Raw genomic sequence first — 18576 nt, 5'->3', positions numbered from 1 at the left:
AATTTTCTCCTCCTTCACGCTGCCACAAGGAACATCTCGGCATAACCAATCACAGGGAGAGGCGATGACACGCGGTCAGACAGACAGGAACGCAGAATAGAGTGTGCCTCAGTGCATCCGACAGACGCCAATAATTCCATGCTAATGCCATGCCTTCTGTGTTTCCCAGTGCTCGCCGACACACCTTTGTCCACGTTTTCTCTCCTTCACTACTCTCTTTTACATGACATGACCATTTGTTAAAATGAAACGCAGCGGCGAGCAGCGACAGGGGGCGGCGTAAACTTCCTACTGGCGTCTATCAATAGTTAATGGCGCCATCTATCGGCTGCTATTGTTAAGAAAAAAAGAGCATCGCAGACTCTTTCTCAACTATAGCCATGATTCAACTCCCCCAGAAAGAAGTTCTTCTAAACTACCTATAGCCGCCGCGGTGGCTGAGTCGTTATGGCGCTCGGCTGCTGGCACGAAAGACGCGGGTTCAATATCGGCAGCGGCGGTCGAATTTCGATGGAGGAGAAATTATGGAGGCCCCTATACTGTGCGATGTCAGTGCACGTTAAAGAACCCCAGGTGCCATTTCCTTTCTTTTTATTTGGTTTTTGGGGAAGGAAAATGGCGCAGTATCTGTCTCATATATCGTTGGATACCTGAACCGCGCCGTAAGGAAAGGGATAAAGGAGGGAGTGAAAGAAGAAAGGAAGAAAGAGGTGCCGTAGTGGAGGGGTCCGGAATATTTTCGACCATTGGGGATCTTTAACGTGCACTGACATCGCACAGCACACGGGCGCCTTAGCGTTTTGCCTCCATAAAAACGCAGTCGCCGCGGTCGGTTTCGAACCCGGGAACTCATTTCCTTTCCACAAAAACCAATTCTTTATTCCTGACTTCTCCGTCAGGTAGTTACACGGAGTGACCGAACGCTCCGCGAGTTCTACCTTGAACGATTAATAACTGGACGCCCCACTCCAGTTGTAACCAACCCAGTGCTGTGCGCGTGTGTGATTTAATTCTTCTAAAATGAACTAATCACGCGCACAACCTGGACACATTTCTTATTGTGTAAATAGTTTGTACATATTACTTCTCCCCCTATCCTCTCTTCCTGTCCCCTCACCTCTTTCATTTCATTTCTCCATTCTTCCTGCTATCCTTTATTTCCGCTGCCCCAGCTCAGGTGCTTCAGTATCGATGGCAGATGCCGGGGCTAGCAAAAATCTTTTCCTTCCTTTTTACTATTACTTTTAATAAAACCACTACCACCACCTATTCCTGACTAGGGCACCTTTCTTCCTTCCTGTCTGTCTGTCTGTTGTTTCCAGGAAGAAAGAAAAGGAAAGTGCACAGGCCTGCCCACTGGCTCAAGCCGAGCCACAATCGCTACCACGTGCAGATAGTAGAAAAGTTAAAATATGGGATAGAAAGACAGGATAGAAAAGACGCGCGGTATAATGACCCAGGCCGATCCCGAAGGCAGTGCAATATCGGGCCAACCGGTAGCGGAAGTGAAGCAACCTTCAAGCACACCGCCACATTTCCAAAACTATGTTGGGTTCAAATGGGACCCGGATCAGATATTCTACGGGTCCCAACCCTTCTTCCTTTCTTTCATCTCTGAGTCCCTCCTTTATCTCTTCCCTTGGCGCGGCTCAGGTGTTCACCGAGATGTGAGACAGATAATGCACCATTTCATTTCCCCAAAAACCAATTTTTATTACCCGCCGTGGTGGCTCAGTGGCTAGGGCGCTCGGCTACTGATCCGGAGTTCCCGGGTTCGAACCCGACCGCGGCGGCTGCATTTCGATGAGGCGGAACGCTAAGTCATCCGTGTGCTGTGCGATGGCAATGCACATAAAAGATCTCCAGGTGGTCGAAGCACTCCTCTTTCCGAAGGTGCCTCTTTCTTCCTTTCTTCTTTCCCTTCCTCCTTTATCCCTTCCATTACGGCGCGGTTCGGGTGTCAGCTGATATGTGAGACTGAATACTGCACCACTTCCTTTCGCCAAAAACCAATTTTCATTTTCTTTTTTCGCCAGTGGAGACCCGCCGTGGGCCCCGCCGCGGTGGCTCAGTGGTTAGGGCGCTCGACTACTGATCCGGAGATCCCGTGTTCGAACCCGACCGCGGCGGCTGCGTTTTTATGGGGGAGAAACGCTAAGGCGTCCATGTGCTGTGCGATGTCAGTGCACGTTAAAGATCACCAGGTGGTCGAAATTATTCCGGAGCCCTCCACTACGGCACCTATTCATTTCTTCTTTCACTCCCTCCTTTATTCCTTCCCTTACGGCGCGGTTCAGGTGTCCAACGATATATGAGACAAATACTGCGCCATTTCCTTTACCTAAAAAACAATTATTATTATTATTACGGCGCAGTTCAGGTGTCCAAAGATATATGAGACAGATACTGCGCCATTTCCTTTCCCCCAAAACCAATTAATATTATTACCACCGGCAGACCTACTATCAGTCTCTCCTCTAGAGCGGTGGGAGGCTATACAGGCCAGCTCGGACCCGCTGATGCAAGTCCGGGCCACTGAGTGAGCTCATAAGGTCGACGAGAGCCATGCGCTCGAAGCCATCTAGTATAGTGCCCACTGGGGTTCAGTGCTGATAATAAACTTTTTTTCCAATCCAATCCGTCACTGCGCAGTTGAGGGGTCCACCGAGATGCGAGACTGTTATTTCGTCTTTCATTTCCTCAAAACCAATTTCTTTTTTTAAGTTACCCGTGTAGTACCCCAGGTGGTAGAAGTATCTGCGAAGCCATTTTAAAGCTGGCGCGAGACGAGACCTCGCCGTGTGGTGTCCCCGACTAAAGATATCGACAGTGTAACAAGGTCTTCGGACTCCCAGACTCTCTTTTTGAGCAATAAAAAAGTTTTTCACCAACACCACACCTACGGCACCTCTTTCTCCCTTCCATTTTTTCACCACGTTCTTCATCTCTTCACTCCGTGGTTGAGAAATCTACAGAGACCAACAGTATGTCCACCTCCCCACCACAACCTCTCCTTCCAGAAGCGCCAACCACCACCTTCATCCTTCCGAAAATTTCCGCCGCGAATGCAAACCCTTGGCTTTGACTAAAATGTTCTTTAGAGTAGAACCTCACAAGTAATCATCAAAGGTAAATCATGTGAAGAATGCAGGGCCATAACTAGACGTGGGTCAGTGTTAAAGACCTAGATAATGTCTTCTGTCCTGTCCCTCGTCCAATTTTCACCGTCGTTCGGACAACACCAGTAAACATAAAGACGTCTTTATTGTGGTTAAAGGGAGTAATCTCTCCTCTGGAGCACTCCTTTCATAAAAGGAAGTGCGCTAGAGGAGAGCTTACTCCATTTTAATTCGCATATAGCCGTATTCGTGTTCTCCAGTGCGCTTTCTTTCATAAAAAGAAAGACAGCTTACTCACATTTTTCTCCTTTCTGTTTAGAGTGTAGACTGGCAGCATGCCCTCCTCAAGGAACATCGAACTACTAATTGCAACTTTCTCGCGTTTGGCTTAGTTATCCACCTGTTAATTTCTTTTCATTTTTGTTTGTTCTATTTCAGATTTGGAGTGATATTCCTTTCCGGCTTCCTGTCGCTCTCTCTCTTGCTTTATTTGCTGCTTATCTTTTTGTTGTTTTCTGTCGGTACCTTTTATTACACCAGTATGCTGAAGGCCTCCGTTAGCACAAAGCAGAGCCAGAATAATTTGAGGAGAAATTAGTTTAGAACGGTTGCAATTTAGAAGCCAGGCAGTAAGGATAGTTGTGGTATGTCAAGCCAGAAGAATTGGACCAAGCTGAGCGAGGTGCGTTGGAACCGCCTCACCGCAGTTCGATCCTCATCTTCACTTCGAGAAATGCGAAAAAAAGTCAGCAATTAATTTGGCAATCTTATCGACCTGCGTAGGTCACAAATCCCTTTGAATCTCAGTGAATAACTTTACTAAGAGGGGTTCAAACAGTACCGTGGACACCGACAGGATCTCAAACTCATGCTCAGCAGAGTTTCCCAATTAATCAAGCATCTCGGTGCCTAAATCCCCAACATAAAACCGAATGCTTCAAATATCGTGATTCTGACTCGCCAAGTTAAGCATTGGTTCCGTGCAGTCATTTGAGGCACACCACAGACTGTTGAAAATTCATTACACGCGCCACTGACAACTAATAACAGCCTTCGCGAAGCCCACGATGTTATGTCATTAAACTAAGCTGTATTTTTTTCTAACGCTGCTTCCCAAGAGGAGTCTTTCTTGAAGAGCTCGTACCAGAGAGAGGACTCTCTCTGCATTCGCCTTCGAGAGAAAACAGCTGCCACATGAGTAGGATTGCTAGTATATTTCTATAATTAAATTGCAACATTAAACTGATATCATGTGTCAGCACCTTGCAAGAAAATTCGAATGGTTTTTGTGGCGTTTATTTCAATTACCGTATTCCTCCAGTGCCGATGCCCAAGAATAAATCAGCTATTTTAGCTAACTCCGTGAGCGTTGTTCTTCATGCTAGAATATTTTAATATTGGTTTTTGGGCAAAGGAAATGGCGCAGTATGCCAACCGTAGACGTCGTCACAGTCCTTCAAGAGCCTCTTCCCCTCCCTCCCGCAACCGGTCGCCCCCGCACCGCGTAACAATTGAGCCATAGAATACCCAACACTCCTTCTTTTCTTAGATGCCTCCATAGCCGCCCCTGTGTTCTGGGAAACGCCAACTTTCAATAGGCCTCTCCCTGCGTACGTCACCGGCGCACGAGTCTCTGGTCTGGCTCGCAAAGCATGTGCCTTGTGACCGGCATGGGCAGCAGGTGCTCGTCACGTGCAAAGCCAGTTTAGAAGTCTGTCTGTCTGTTGTTGCCAGGAAGAAAGAAAAGGAAAGTGCACAGGCCTGCTCACTGCCTCAAGACGAGCCACAATCGCTACCACGTGCAGATAGTAGGAGAGTTGAAAGATGGGATAGAAAGACAGGAAAAAGTTGGCGACTTTGCCCATCGGGCGTTTCCCCTTGGACGTCACGCTATTTACATTAGGGATAGGTCTCTCCCTGCTGTAAATAAAGTGACGAAAGCTTTGGTTTACACAACAGCCTGTTTCGACATAAGGTAAAGCACAATTCCAGAAATGCAATTCTGTCATGATGTTTAGTTTCCGACAGGCCTCTGGTGACAACAGGGGAAAAAACGTGAGCGTTGCACGTGATCACGATCCTTGACCCTGTCTAAACCTGGTGTAAGCCAAGTGAGGAAATCTTTGGTTTACATTACAACCTGTATCGTCATAAGTTAAACCCCAATTCTAGAAAAACAATTCTGTGGCGAAGTTTAGCGTCCGACAAGCGTCTTGTGACAAAAGTTAAAGAACGTGAGCGTGCCACGTGGTCCCGGATCCTTGACGCTGTCTTTATGCCGGCTTGTTCGCTAGCGTGCGATCTGGCTGGCATGCTATAAATACAGCACCATCGGGATGCTGAACCACATTCGTCCATACCCTACAACTGCAGATTTTCTTTTATTTGCTTGTCATTGCTTGATTTACCGAAGTATGCGATAGTTCTGTTCAGTGAAGTTTAATTAGTTTTTCACGCGACCATCGGCATAAAAGCTGTTACAGGCAGAGTAACCTTCGAGCGGGTAAAAGCTGGAATGAAAAATATGGCCTAGCTTAGCTAAGGTTAAGCCTAGGATGCGAAGCATAATAGATTTGTGAAAGGGTAAAGCCTGGTGACACTCCTCGGCGTGAGGAGCGGGGCTCTTTTATACAATGCCGCGACGACAATCGCCCCCTAGCGGAAGGAGCGGGTGGTCGCGGCCGCGCGGCGACCGCGCGAGTTGAGCCCCGTTTCTCCACAGCTGGCGTGACGTCAGACCACGTGCTCGGCTGCAGCGCCCCTAGCGGGAGGCGGGAGGAGCGGGAGTTAGCCTTGGTGGTCGCGGCCGCGCGGTGACCGCGCGAGTTGAGCCCCGTCTCTCCTCAGCTGTCGTGACGTCAGACCACGTGCTCGGCTGCAGCGCCCCTAGCGGGAGGAGCAGGAGTTAGCCTTGGTGGTCGCGGCCGCGCGGCGACCGCGCGAGTTGAGCCCTGTCTCTCCTCAGCTGGCGTGACGTCAGCCCACGTGCTCGGTTGCAGCGCCCCTAGCGGGAGGAGCAGGAGTTAGGCTATGACGTCACACCAAGCGTGTCATTAAAGGTCAATGGTGGTCGCGGCCGCGCCAGGCTGGGCTATGGTTGAGCTAAGTAGTGTCCCTATTATGCTTCGCATATACAAATTCGCTCGAGTACGGGCTATGAGGGACAGCGCACTGGAGCCTCTTTAAACTAATTCGACCCCCGAGCCCGGGCGTTGTTGCATTTCGCGTCCGCTGAAATGTGGGCATAGCAACTGGGTTCTGAGCCGGAATTACACCACTCGGCGCCCTGTGCAAGACTTTGCCGCCCCCCACCCCCCTCTCTCTCTCTTTGACTGTATTTATGGGACAGTTTCTCTTTGATACTTAATGCCCGTCCTAACGAATGCATTGGTGGAGGCACTTCTAGTTTTCATCATTTTAACATTCTCAATGTTGTATGTGTACTGGCGTCGGCAGGACACTTAGTTTATTTTACTTCGCCTTCTAACTTATGTCCCTTGACATCCTTTGACCTTGCTTTATAGCGAACAATTTTTTACACGTTTTTATGGTTATTTGAGGATGAAGATTATTCGTAAAAGCAAGCTGTTTGAGGTAACGCAGATCATCTCTTATACTGATAAAATAGATTAATTTATTCCTTAAAATGCACAGCCTCACCGGCCATATGCAAACGCTCCTCAAAGAAGGCTCTCAAGCCAGTGGCGTCACCCGATAGATGTGACATCGCGACTAATCCTGTTAATCCGTGGTTAATCCTCTTGAACCTGGCAGTCCCCTGCGATGTCACTCTGGGAGGTGCGGGCCAATTAACTGCGATATCATGACGATCGGCTAACGCGGCAGCGTAGCGACTGGCAGCGTAGCAAAATGCTACAGCCGCCATATTTGCCATTTATATCTAACATTGTGAGCTGCTTCTTTGATGAGGTCCACATAAACGCGCTTTTCCGTAGAACAGAAGTGGACAAAATTAAAGTCACCAATTTATTCCAAAAAGGGGAAAAAGTTGGTAGGTTGTAGCATTTCAAAAAGGGAGGTTTCGCACCCTAAAAGCGAAGCCTAATTTCTGCAGTTCTATCCCACAGACAAGATCCTGGCAATACATCATACACGCATATTACAGAAGCCCCGCCGCGGTTGCTCAGTGGTTAGGGCGCTCGACTACTGATCCGAAGTTCCCGGGTTCGAACCCAACCGCGGCGGCTGCGTCTTTATGGAGGAAAAACGCTAAGGCGCCCGTGTGCTGTGCGATGTCAGTGCACGTTAAAGATCCCCAGGTGGTCGAAATTATTCCGGAGCCCTCCACTACGGCACCTCCTTCTTCCTTTCTTCTTTCACTCCCTCCTTTATCCCTTCCCTTACGGCGCGGTTCAGGTGTCCAACGATATATGAGACAGATACTGCGCCATTTCCTTTCCCCCAGAACCAATTAAAAAAAAATTTTTTTTGCACCCCTTCCCATTTAGTTACGCGCCCTGCCGCCGCCACTGCCGGCAGATGGCGCAAGTAGTAGATGTCCCAGAAAGTTGGGCATGCTTCAGAAAAACGCATATTTATGTTTGATTTCGCGAATTATAGACGAGCAAATTTAACGCTCGAATAAACAAAACGTCGCGAAGATGTCACCACGCTTCTCGAAGCTGTCCCAATGCTTACTGATGAAATCAGTGCTTTTAAATTCTGACTTTTCATTAGCAGCAACTTGCGTTTGTTACGAGTGCATCCTGGATGGTGTCCGATGTCGGGAGTGTGTAACGGTATCGCTTCTCGGCCTTTTGGCTTAGATTGTATGCAGAAATCTGTTCTTATCAGCTTAATATCTGGTATGGTCCTACTGGGCCTTGGATATTGAACTTATTTTTGTAGCTGGGCGCTGGTGAGGAGCTCGCTTCCTCAGCGCCACGGGTTGTCCTGACATTGCACTATCCTCAGGATCGGCCCTGCCCCCTATGTGGGGGCATATGCCAAATCGAAAGAAAGACTTGCATTTCGCTTTCCGAATTCGGAGGTGTCTACTCAACAGCCGGAGCATGGCGTCAAAAACACGTGGCGCATCACGTGACTTTGCCGCCACTGCACCGGTGCTCCACAGCAGCCGAGCCTAGGTGGGTAAAAATTGGCAGCGAGGCAACTCAGATTTGAACTTTTTCTGTGGATAGATGGTAGCACTTAAGTAGCACGAAAAGGACACGCAAGTATTAGTTCTTCCGCGAACAAAAAGGAGGGCCGAGAACTCTTTGTACATCCTGCCAAAGCAGAGAGACTGAAGCACAAAAGAATAACCCATCTCGAAGGGTGGCGGTCAGAGAATAGACCTTTCTCCAATAACCCACCACTCAGCTGCCACTCAGCGCCTGTCCGTTGTCTTCTTGTCTTTCCTTTGTGTGTGCGGTTTTATTTGCGCCAAGGTGTATTCTTTCCAAGTTTCAAAGATGCTTAACAAACTTGCCCAGCAACATGCCTTACTGTGCCACAAGGGAATGTGCGTTTTCCGGTTTGGGTCCCCCCTAAGCCCCCTCGCATCTTTTCTGCGAAAATACATTTACAATGACAGGGTGGAGTATACAGCCTGTAGTTAGAAGCAGTGTTGGTTTAGCCTAGCCAGAACAGATGACTGAGTTATCTTTTGACACACCTTAGGAACACCTCCCGTTCCGCACTTTGGCCGGCTATTTCGTCTTCCGCGTATTCCTCCGTCGCCACACGCAATACAGGCCTGGTGACCGTGTACGAGTGTGGACGCCGATTCGACGACGCGGGTTCTGTGAAAAGCTTTTTGCGTTCTCATTGTTTACACTGCCAGAGTTTATTTTTTCATTGTCTTTGCTGCTGTTAACCTTACTTTTTGTTTAAGCATCCGGCCGATGCTTCTTTGACAAAAGGAGTGCCGCGAAACTGTTGTACTACTTGTTTGTTCGAATTCAAAACCGTTGGCGCGCGGGAATATCACTTTGTATTGCTAGATACGATCAGCGTTATCCAGAAGGAATGCAGCCAGGCCCAACTATTTTGACATTATTCTGGGTTGTTGTAGTTGTTTTTAGCGCCTTATCTTGAACGTTCCTCTTCGATGACCACCGAGCACGTTTGTTGCTATCGGCGTCGCCGAATTCTTCAGTTTATTTAAGAGCGATAGTCACTTCAGTAACTAAATTACTCCAGAAATACTTCGTTTCATGTCTCCTTCACTGCTTATAATTTTACCACGGAACAAATCAAACTTGGGTAAAATGGTGAGATGGGTGGTTTGAAAAAGCACTGAGATCATCCCGTTGCTATTCGTGGTGACTTTGAACGCGAATTTCGTCATTCACAAACGACTACCAACTGTTCTGGACAAACTTGCTAGTAGTGGTTTATTGTTAAAAATAATAAAAATTGCTCTTTAATAAAAGATGGCCACTGCAACCACGCCAATCGCGTGTGCTCTTTCTGAATACAAAAATGGCAGCGCACCTGAATTGTCATGACGTCAGGGGTTTGAAAGCGAAAATTCCACACCTTCTATGGTTTCCGAAAAATTCTCATTATTAGCTCTGCTTTTTTATGTCCTTTTATATATTTTATATATTATATACTTTTATGTATTATATATTTTATATATGTATTTATACAGCGCCCCTTCCAAGCGTTTTTCTTATTGAAATGTCTGACTTTTGGAAGCGTAGTGCAGGAGGTGCGACTAGGTGTGGCGCATACCGAGGCGTATTTAATTGGAAGAATAGAGACGGTTGGGGAACGCTTGACACATGCGAAACCGGTTCAGGAGCAAAACTGGATGATTTTGCCAGCCAGGCCATCAACGTTTGACATCATGTTATTTACACCACAGAGATAATTATTCTGGAGTAGGGGGCTCGGAAATCCGCGAGCTCCTTTCTGCAGATAAGGTGCAACCATGCTTACCCGCGTACAGTGGACAGCACCTGCACTGATAACGCGAACATTCTGGCAGAGATATGCCTCGTCGCGAGGAGAATTGGGGAAAAAGAGCGACGCTTGACCAAAGATTCGTTAGAGAACTGAAGTTTCGATGCCGATCCCACGCATTCTGGTTTCACTAGCTTGGAGCCAAAGCCGAACGTTGGCTTCGACCGGTTCTCATGACGTCGCAGTTGCAGTGCAGCAAGGGCTGAACAGGAAAAGGAAGGAGACGGTCCTTTCTCCCCTTGATGTAGGCTGTTGCACTGGCATACATAGTTGTCAGCGAGTGTAGCGTGAAAGCGCAGGTGATTGGCAAGTGCCTCAGTGAAAGGAGGTTAATCGCTACGTCATGACTATCAGTCTACGCCATTAGCCCTGTTTACATGAGCCCGATAGCGTCGGGTCGATTCAGGGGTCGGGTTGAGCATAATCACTCTAAATCAGCCACTGCGTGTTTACATGAACTCGATTTTAGCGATTCGAGATTGGTTCAGCTGTAGCGACACCAAGCGTCGAGCAAGCCGTAGCAGCCTCCAAGATTGAGGCACGCCATCGCTGTACTGGAGGTGCGACGGCGCACGTGGAAAGCAAGTTCGCATTTATCCCCTTCCCTCTCAATAACCCTACTTTTCGACCCAACAGCGTTTACAGGCCCATTGGTTCAGGGTCGAGTTGAGTCACCTACACCTTGCGGCGGAATCTGCCCTTTTCATTTTCCTGTGCTGCCACCTCGCGTACAACGCTGGAAGCTTACTGGAAGGGTACTGTGCGCCCGACCCGGCCGGACTGAGTGCCGCTGCGGAGCACGTTTTGTTGGAATCTGTCAATGATGGCGTGTCCTGGGCAGCACCTGGTGCCTGGAGGATTTCTAGGATTGACTGATGGCTGGGTGCGAAGTCCGAGGCAGGCTGCTGTGCCCACCGAAGAGCAAATTCTTCAGTATATCCCATCATCCGGCATGCAATGCGATCGCCAGCTGAGCAAGGGCCGCCGCTTCATAGATGAAGGCTACATTCGGAACATAATGTTCAATGAAATATCCCCGAGCAGTGAGGTTTGCGTTTTCCGCTGTATATGCCTGCCATCCATGAAAGGTTGATACTGCATCGTGCACGCCGTAGCACAGAAAACAACCGGGAACTACAGTTTTCACAAGAAATATTTGTGCTCAAGCGCTGCCGAGTAGCTACACGAGCTATAAAAGCAAAAGCGTACTCGCAACATGGCAGCTCTGCTAGCATTTCACTTTATTTTCCCACAGCACACCGCTGTATTGGTTAAACAAGCAAGTGCGTCCATGAAGATGAGCGCGAGAGGCGCACATTGAGCCATTCCGGCGATACCACGCAGAGCTATTCATCATGGTTATGATGCGAACACACGCATAACGCACCTTCTTCTTCTGCCTCGTAATACATGTCACATAGCCACACTGTGGGTATTGGCCAAGGTGTAGTAGCATAAACAAGGAAATTTCCGTAGGAGATTACAACAAAATTTTAGCCCCATGCATGAATGCTTTCGTAGCTTCTTTTTCGTTGCCCGCTCCATCGCGCGTTAAAAGTGGCTCACAGTACTTGCCCGTTTGGCCTTCTTGTTTGAGAGGACAGAAAGCGTTGGAACGAAGTCTGGGTGCCGCGGAGAAATTCGAGGCCTTCCTTCCCATTAACAAAACACTTCTTGATACACTGCCCACGCATTTAACCACAGTACCTCGTCCGTACCTGTCACAAAGAGATTCTCGCACAGTCTTCACGTGCTTGGCGGTGCCCAAGGGCGGCCACGATCGTCGAGCCGGCGAACAGCTTTTATCCACGCTTCGCGTCGAAGGCGGTCACGGGAAGCGTTCGGAAAGCGAAAAAATCCGAGTTTGCTTCCCTTTGCATATTGGGCATTGAAGCCGTATGCAGCACATATAGTAGGCATCGCCAAATGCGTCGCGCTGAACGCCCGACGGCTGCAGCGACGCACCCCGCGTAGGAAGCCGGTTTGTACACTTCCCCGGCCTGTCTCGAGTGGAGCGCGCGACACTTCCAATATGTTTCGCGACATCGCCGCCAGGGGATGGGCGCATGCGCAGTCGCGTCGTGAAAAAAAGGCGCATTGACTGGACCCGATCCATCGACTCCCGGCTCGGCGTGCGTACCAGTACCGGTTTTCAAACAGCCACGCGTGTGGGTTCATGCAAGCGCCGGCCGCTATTGGCTCGAGGTCCTCCTATGAGGAATATTTGCAGCTTCATTCTTTACTTGTATCCACACCTGGCTCACTGCACCCTTGCGCTGGGCAAGGTACAATGCTGTTCTCCCACACTGTCCTGAATAGGGAGCCCCCATCCTGAGTTTTGGCACTAACAATACCTGGAGGGGAGGGGAAACGGGGGGGGGGGGGGGGCACTATTGGGCGCGGCCTTGCATTTCACTTCCTTTACGCACCAAGAGCTCGAGCAAAAAACAAACGCAGAAATCCTTTCCGAATACAGCCTAAGCAAGAAAAAAGGAAAGAGCTCAGGTCCGTCCAAGTTCTGAGTAAAAACCTGCACGCACGAACACACACAACCAAGATGCTGGTGGTAGAGTGCAGTAGCAACAAAAAATTCTGACACCAGATGGAGCCACATCGCTCGTTATATTTGGCGCGAATTTCAAACCCCTGCAGAAAATACATACACAACTTTCAGAACTTGTAAAACGCAAATACTACGCTCGATACAAATGAAAATTGCGGCTTGACAATCAGGAAAAAAAACAGGAGGAAATATTGTGGACTAAATTCTGATATATGGCTTAGTTTTTTCACGAGTGGACATGAAAGACCGGTATATATAAAAGTGCAATTTTTCTGGATATTTACCTCTGATTTGTAAAAAAATGAAACACAAAAAATAAAATCTGTCTGCAAAATTTCCTTCATACATTAAAGAAGAATACGCTGCCGCAGACCTCATGAAAATCGAACCATTTTTAGACACGCTACAGCTTCTGAAAGTTCCCATGTATTTCCTAAGGACACTGTCAGTGGTGAACCCGAATTCAGCGAAAAGCAGGGACGCTTGCTAAGCGTCTAAGTCTCGTCCATGGCAGCTCCGCTACACACTCACGACAGCCGTTCTATATATACCCACACGACCACGTGGCTATGACGTGGTATCACATGGTCTTAGAAAGAGAGAAATTGAAATTGTTTTTTTTGTGGAAAGGAAATGGCGCAATATCTGTCTCATATATCGGCGGGCACCTCAACCGCGCCGTAAGGGAAAAGATAAAGGATGGAGTGAAAGAAGAAAGGAAGAAAGAGGTGCCGTAGTAGGTGCCTAGAGATCCTTAACGTGCACTGACATCGCACAGCACACGGGCGCCTTAGCGTTTCATGCTAGATTTTACAAAATCTGAAAAGTTTCGGATCTCCATACACTGCTTTCAGATGCCCTGATATTGCACCTGTGTAAAAACATATGATACCAGGCGCCTCATTCAAAGTAGAAATTGAAGGTTTAAGAATTCTCCTTATGAGTACGAAAGTACGAAAGTTGGCTTGAGACTAAAAATTAAGACACCTTAAGTCATAGTAACTGATCCCATTACTCTATGACATAGGGTGGAAAACCTGGAAGCGGCGTCAGAGTTCCATTTGTCACACTAAAAATGACTGCAGATGGTGACTTCCTGCTTATGATAAAATCTATGACAAACCGCCACAGTATACTGAGCTTGAGAAGTAGTAATTTACCTACAAAGCCCGTAGAGCTGGCAAAGCTGTGGTCCATGCAGCAGTAATGCCGAACTGACAGTTGGACCATAAGCAACGCTCAAAAACAAAACAAAACAAACTTGGAGGACACCACATTACCATTGGTCGTGACAATGCGATAGCATGATAACCTCGCTGTAAGCGTGTCAACTACCCCCAGGCAGCGCATTCCTCTCGCAGGAGTTTGAATACAACTGTGGCCGTCCTCTGGGTTTTTCCCTCCGGGCTCGCCCTCCTCTCTCCTTCAAGCGGAGAAGGGATTTCCTAATCTTCCCTTTGTTACCTGCCAACCGTGGCAAGTGGGAGATCGCAGTTTGCTCTTCCGTGTATCAACCTTGGCAGGTGGCAGGGTTCTTCCCGTGACAACCATCTTTCAGTCTCTATACCACCCCTCCCCTAGAAACAAGCCACTCTTTTTTCTCTTTCTTTTTTTAATCCGTTTGAACCGGTTCGAATCGAGACGGATCGTTGCTCCGGAGCTGAATCCACACCTGAACTAGAAAGGCACAAACGCGAACCGAATGCGAGAAACGTGCCGGTTCGACACCCTGGCTAAAACCCATTCTCACTCGCGTAGATGCACAGCAAGAGCCTTCTCTCAAAATGGCCGCGAGTGCTACGCTGTAAGCCGCCAGCTTGGCTGCTGGCGGCTACGAGATCGCCAAATTCATTCTACGCCTTCTTTCGAGCACACCGCGACACGTGCACGTTATGTACTCGTGTCAATCACTTCCTCCCTTTGTTCATTTTTCAACGCACTCTGGCCAGCACGCTCGAGCAGGTCGACATAGCCTCACCTGGTTGCTCCCGGTACCGTCGTTTTTACGGCCGGCGACTACAACCTCGCCAAGCGCATCTTTAGCCGCTTATAGCGAATGCCAGGCACAACGAATTTGTGCAGTGTTTTCTCATAATCTGATTTTTTTTCGATGTGAACAACGTAAGCGACAACGAGCGCGTCGCTGCAGGTGTTGACACGAAGTATTATATGCTAAGTTATAAGTGGCGGCCTACGGACACTTTAAGCACGATGACAACCCCTCGCTGTGCATTCTGCGTTTTGAGCGCTATTTCGGTTAGAAGCGTGCAGCAACTTTAGCATAGGAAAAACTCGTTGCGCTGTCTAAATTTGGCCAAACATTTTCGAGTGAGCTTGATTTTAGCAACTGAACAGGTGATAGTGTAGACAAAGACTTTACAGTTAAGTTGGCGTTATAGTTCTGAGTTAAGCGCTCTATGAGCCTAGGGTTTCCATCCATTAATGAGGTTAATAATGAAGTTATTGGTGCTGAAATAAATATTTTGTGTAGCCAGCATCGACCTCAACCATGAGCATCCAAACAGATGATTCGAATGTGATTGCAAGCTCTTTGAACTCAGGTCGTGTCCTCACTTTAAAATAGAAGCAACTTAATCCGTCATCTGAAGTTTCGCTTTTCCAGCATTGCTTCTATAGTTATGACGTATATTCCCTAATTTGTCTCATTCACCTCGTATAACACCGATTGTTTCGTTAATCAAGGGCACATGCAGCAATATGTCTACTTCAGCTTTAACGACGCAGTGTATGTGTGCGTGTGTGAGTGCGTATGTGTGTGGGGGGGAAGGGTCTTCTAAGTTTTTTTATTGTTGGCCATATTCTTTTGTCAGCAGCACAAAAACCTGTTTGCGTTTTCACTGCATTTCAAGGGCTCTTATCTGATTCTTTGTTTAGGCTTCAACGAAGAAAGTTGTTGCAAAACACTGCAAATTTCGATACATGTCATGAAAGGTGCATTTCTCTTGTCAAGGTAGCTTGCTCGATTAGTTCGACATCTTGCTCGTCAATACGCAATAGATAAGCTTGCCCAAGCCATCAAAAGCCGCGATAACTGCCAGACAAGCGGTATTTCTCCTACAAACTAGCTTGATTATTTTCAAGCTCAACTTTTCATGATTTGGAAAAAAAAAACTTTGTCCATTCATGACGAATCCCCGATTGTCGCCAACAAATCTTCAAAATTTCTGCTGTCTGTGGTCTATAGATTACTTTGCCCTCATCTCTGTCCATGGTTCCATTCATTACGTCCACTCGACACATATGACTGCTGCAAGAAAAGCTGAATTTTACATGCGAGAGTTTTTTCATGCTTCCATATTCATGGCACATAAATAACCTTCTTTTAGCCAGTTTTTCTACTGCCAAGGTTCATGCATTGCTTCGTTGTACCTATGTAATGCCGCTAGTGGGCCTTTGAGATACTAATAAAAAAACAAACATTTCCTCGATACAGCACTAAAAAAAGAAACACATATCTTAATTTCGATATGCAATGTTGATTACATTTCACAAACCTCGCGGCTGTTGCTGATAGCAATTGAAGCCCAGGGAACGTTTGAAACTCCTCCACGTTTTGTGTATAAGTTGCCATTGTGCTGCGAACCTGTGGATTAATAAGAAGAAAATCGCTACATAAACCCTGGTGCTTCAGAAAGATGCAACTAATTCACGCGTCAAAAATGCTCTGGCTTTACGCTGCCTTTTGTGGATGAACTCACGGACGATTCCAACCCATTTGTTTCAGCTTTTTTTCTTTCTACTCGCGTTTGCGATATAACTCAGGAGAAGCTACTAAAATTTATTTGCCTTTCGTATTGCCGAATGTTGTGTCAGCGAAAGCGTGTAACGCTAATGAGGCCGATAACGGCGAACAAGAAAGCACCTCGAAGCATTGTTCCACGCTAACTCCTTCAAACAATGAATAAAAACTCTACAGACGGGGTATGCAGTAGAAAGCGGCGCTCTTTATTGGTTTGCCCCAAGGGCATCACAGTGTGCCTTCTTGCGGTCAAGAATGGGCCGGCAGTCCTATAAACCACCAACTCGCAAAAATAAAGAAGACAGAAAAAAGAAAGCAATGCTTGCACAAAAACGCCTCAATTTCAAAGCGCTTGCTCCACAAAGCTCTCACCGTCCAGCCTTTTCACCAGACTGGAGGCGAAGAAAGCTAGAGACTCCGAAATTAAGCCGCAAAGAAAAGAGTCGAGAGGGCGAGGTCTTCTTGTCCCCGTGACTTAGTGGCACAGCGACAACGCGACGGTGTGGGCACTAAGCATGTGTACGTGGGCTGCTCACACCCGCTCACACAGCCATGGTGATCTGCGTGACTATGGGCTTGAGTGCCCGCTGGAGGACAAAGTCAGCGCCCTCCATTGCCCCTGCCCTCGCTACCCGACTCAACTGGACAGCCGCACCAACTCTGTGAGTTATCCGGCTAGCTGGGCTTAAAGCCGTACTCACGTCCAGCTGCACAATTCTCAGTCCCGATTAATTGTCGTAACTGAAGAAGGGGGATATATTATGCGTGTGCTTATGTTGTAGGTATATGCAGCGGTAGTTTAAAGGGAACAGTTGTGGCTGAATACGATGCACTAAAAAAAATATAAACATGAAATGATTGGTTCCCGAACGGTATGCTCCGCAGTTCGTAGGTGCTTTTGCTAGTGAAGTACACTATTCAAGCCTGGTTGTACTTTATTTTCGCGAAGTAGATGCCTTTTTTTTTGCACCATAGTCAAAGATATATAATGTTTAGAGCGAGGCTGAATGCCTTAGTCTTTTGGCTCAGAACACAAGCATATCAGCCGATGACTCTCATTCGACACCCTGTTTTTAGGTATCGCTGGCAGCACTGCTAAAAATAGAACGGAATTATTCGCATCCCACATTAAGAAAATACACACTGGGGTTGATATTCGCTGCAGCAGTTTTGTGGACGCCATTAAAAGTGTTTCAATGCGAAAGTGCACAGAGGCTGACGGCTCTTCTGTGAGAAGGGCACATTGTTAAATTGGGCTGTCAATTGTATAGTCGGTAGTTAACCCACTGCGATAAGAGTATGTGAAAACCCTTGCTCATTCAACGCGTTCTAACGCAGCTTACTCCCTTTCCCTCCTCACCACGGTTCCAACTCATTAGCCTACGCAGTGCCGAATAAAAGAACATTTTCAGTAACTCAATTCGCATCCCAGATCCAAAACTAAAGTTCTCCACGTATTCGCTATGGCTTGACGTCCAGGCAGTGAAGGGTCGTTGACATCAGGTGTGTTAGAGCAGCAATAGCTGCGAAACGGTGAAGCAGAGTTCGTTCACATGGCTGGCGCTGTTGGTTACGAGCCTATCAAGGAAAAAAAATGACCGCTGGTTAAAGCATGGCCGACGGTTTCTCGCCCCAAGACCTCCAGTCGTAAAGCGAAGCCTTGTGGGGAAATCCAACAGCAGCAGCTGCTGTACGCAACGAGGCAGGGGATTTACGGGATCGCACCGAGAAAAGCCACGGCGGAAACTGACCGCACCTCCTCGCTTTACGGCCCGCCGCAGTGGTGCAAGCACTACGGGTGTTCGGAGATCGTTCGCCCATATATGCCGGGCTCTCCTCGTCTCTGCCTGAGCGCGTTGGTGCTCCTGCATAAATCAAGCTGTTCTCGCCTAAGAGCCCGTGCTGTGGCCATGTCAACTGGCTGCGCAACCGATCGCTTTCGGTTTCACCCCGATGCTTCTGCTGATGCAACGAGCGCAAAATCTGTGCGGGAATGGAGAAAGAAAAGGGAGCGGCAGACAAATAAGCAAGCCGCTCTACAGCGCTCTTGTCTGCCGCTTCTTTTTCTTGTTCAAAGTTCCTGCGTTGCTCTTGCATTTAGGTTCGTATATCTGCCGGATCGCCAGCTTTACAGCAACGCCCTGTGCAAACCAGACGGACTAACACTTTACAAAATTTCCTTTTATTCCCTTGAAAGAGTA

General features: G+C 47.8%; 1 non-coding gene across 1 annotated transcript; it reads left to right on the top strand.

The window, feature by feature from the left end:
• The first annotated feature begins 7881 nt into the window (after nucleotides 1-7881).
• Nucleotides 7882-8070, top strand: LOC144099642 (U2 spliceosomal RNA). Its single transcript, XR_013307457.1, has one exon. It is a non-coding gene; the product is annotated as a U2 spliceosomal RNA (small nuclear RNA).
• The last annotated feature ends 10506 nt before the right edge of the window (nucleotides 8071-18576 follow it).

This window comes from Amblyomma americanum, chromosome 7 (assembly GCF_052857255.1).
Source record: "Amblyomma americanum isolate KBUSLIRL-KWMA chromosome 7, ASM5285725v1, whole genome shotgun sequence".
Taxonomy (NCBI): domain Eukaryota; kingdom Metazoa; phylum Arthropoda; class Arachnida; order Ixodida; family Ixodidae; genus Amblyomma; species Amblyomma americanum.
This window is presented reverse-complemented; position numbering and strand designations above follow the sequence as displayed.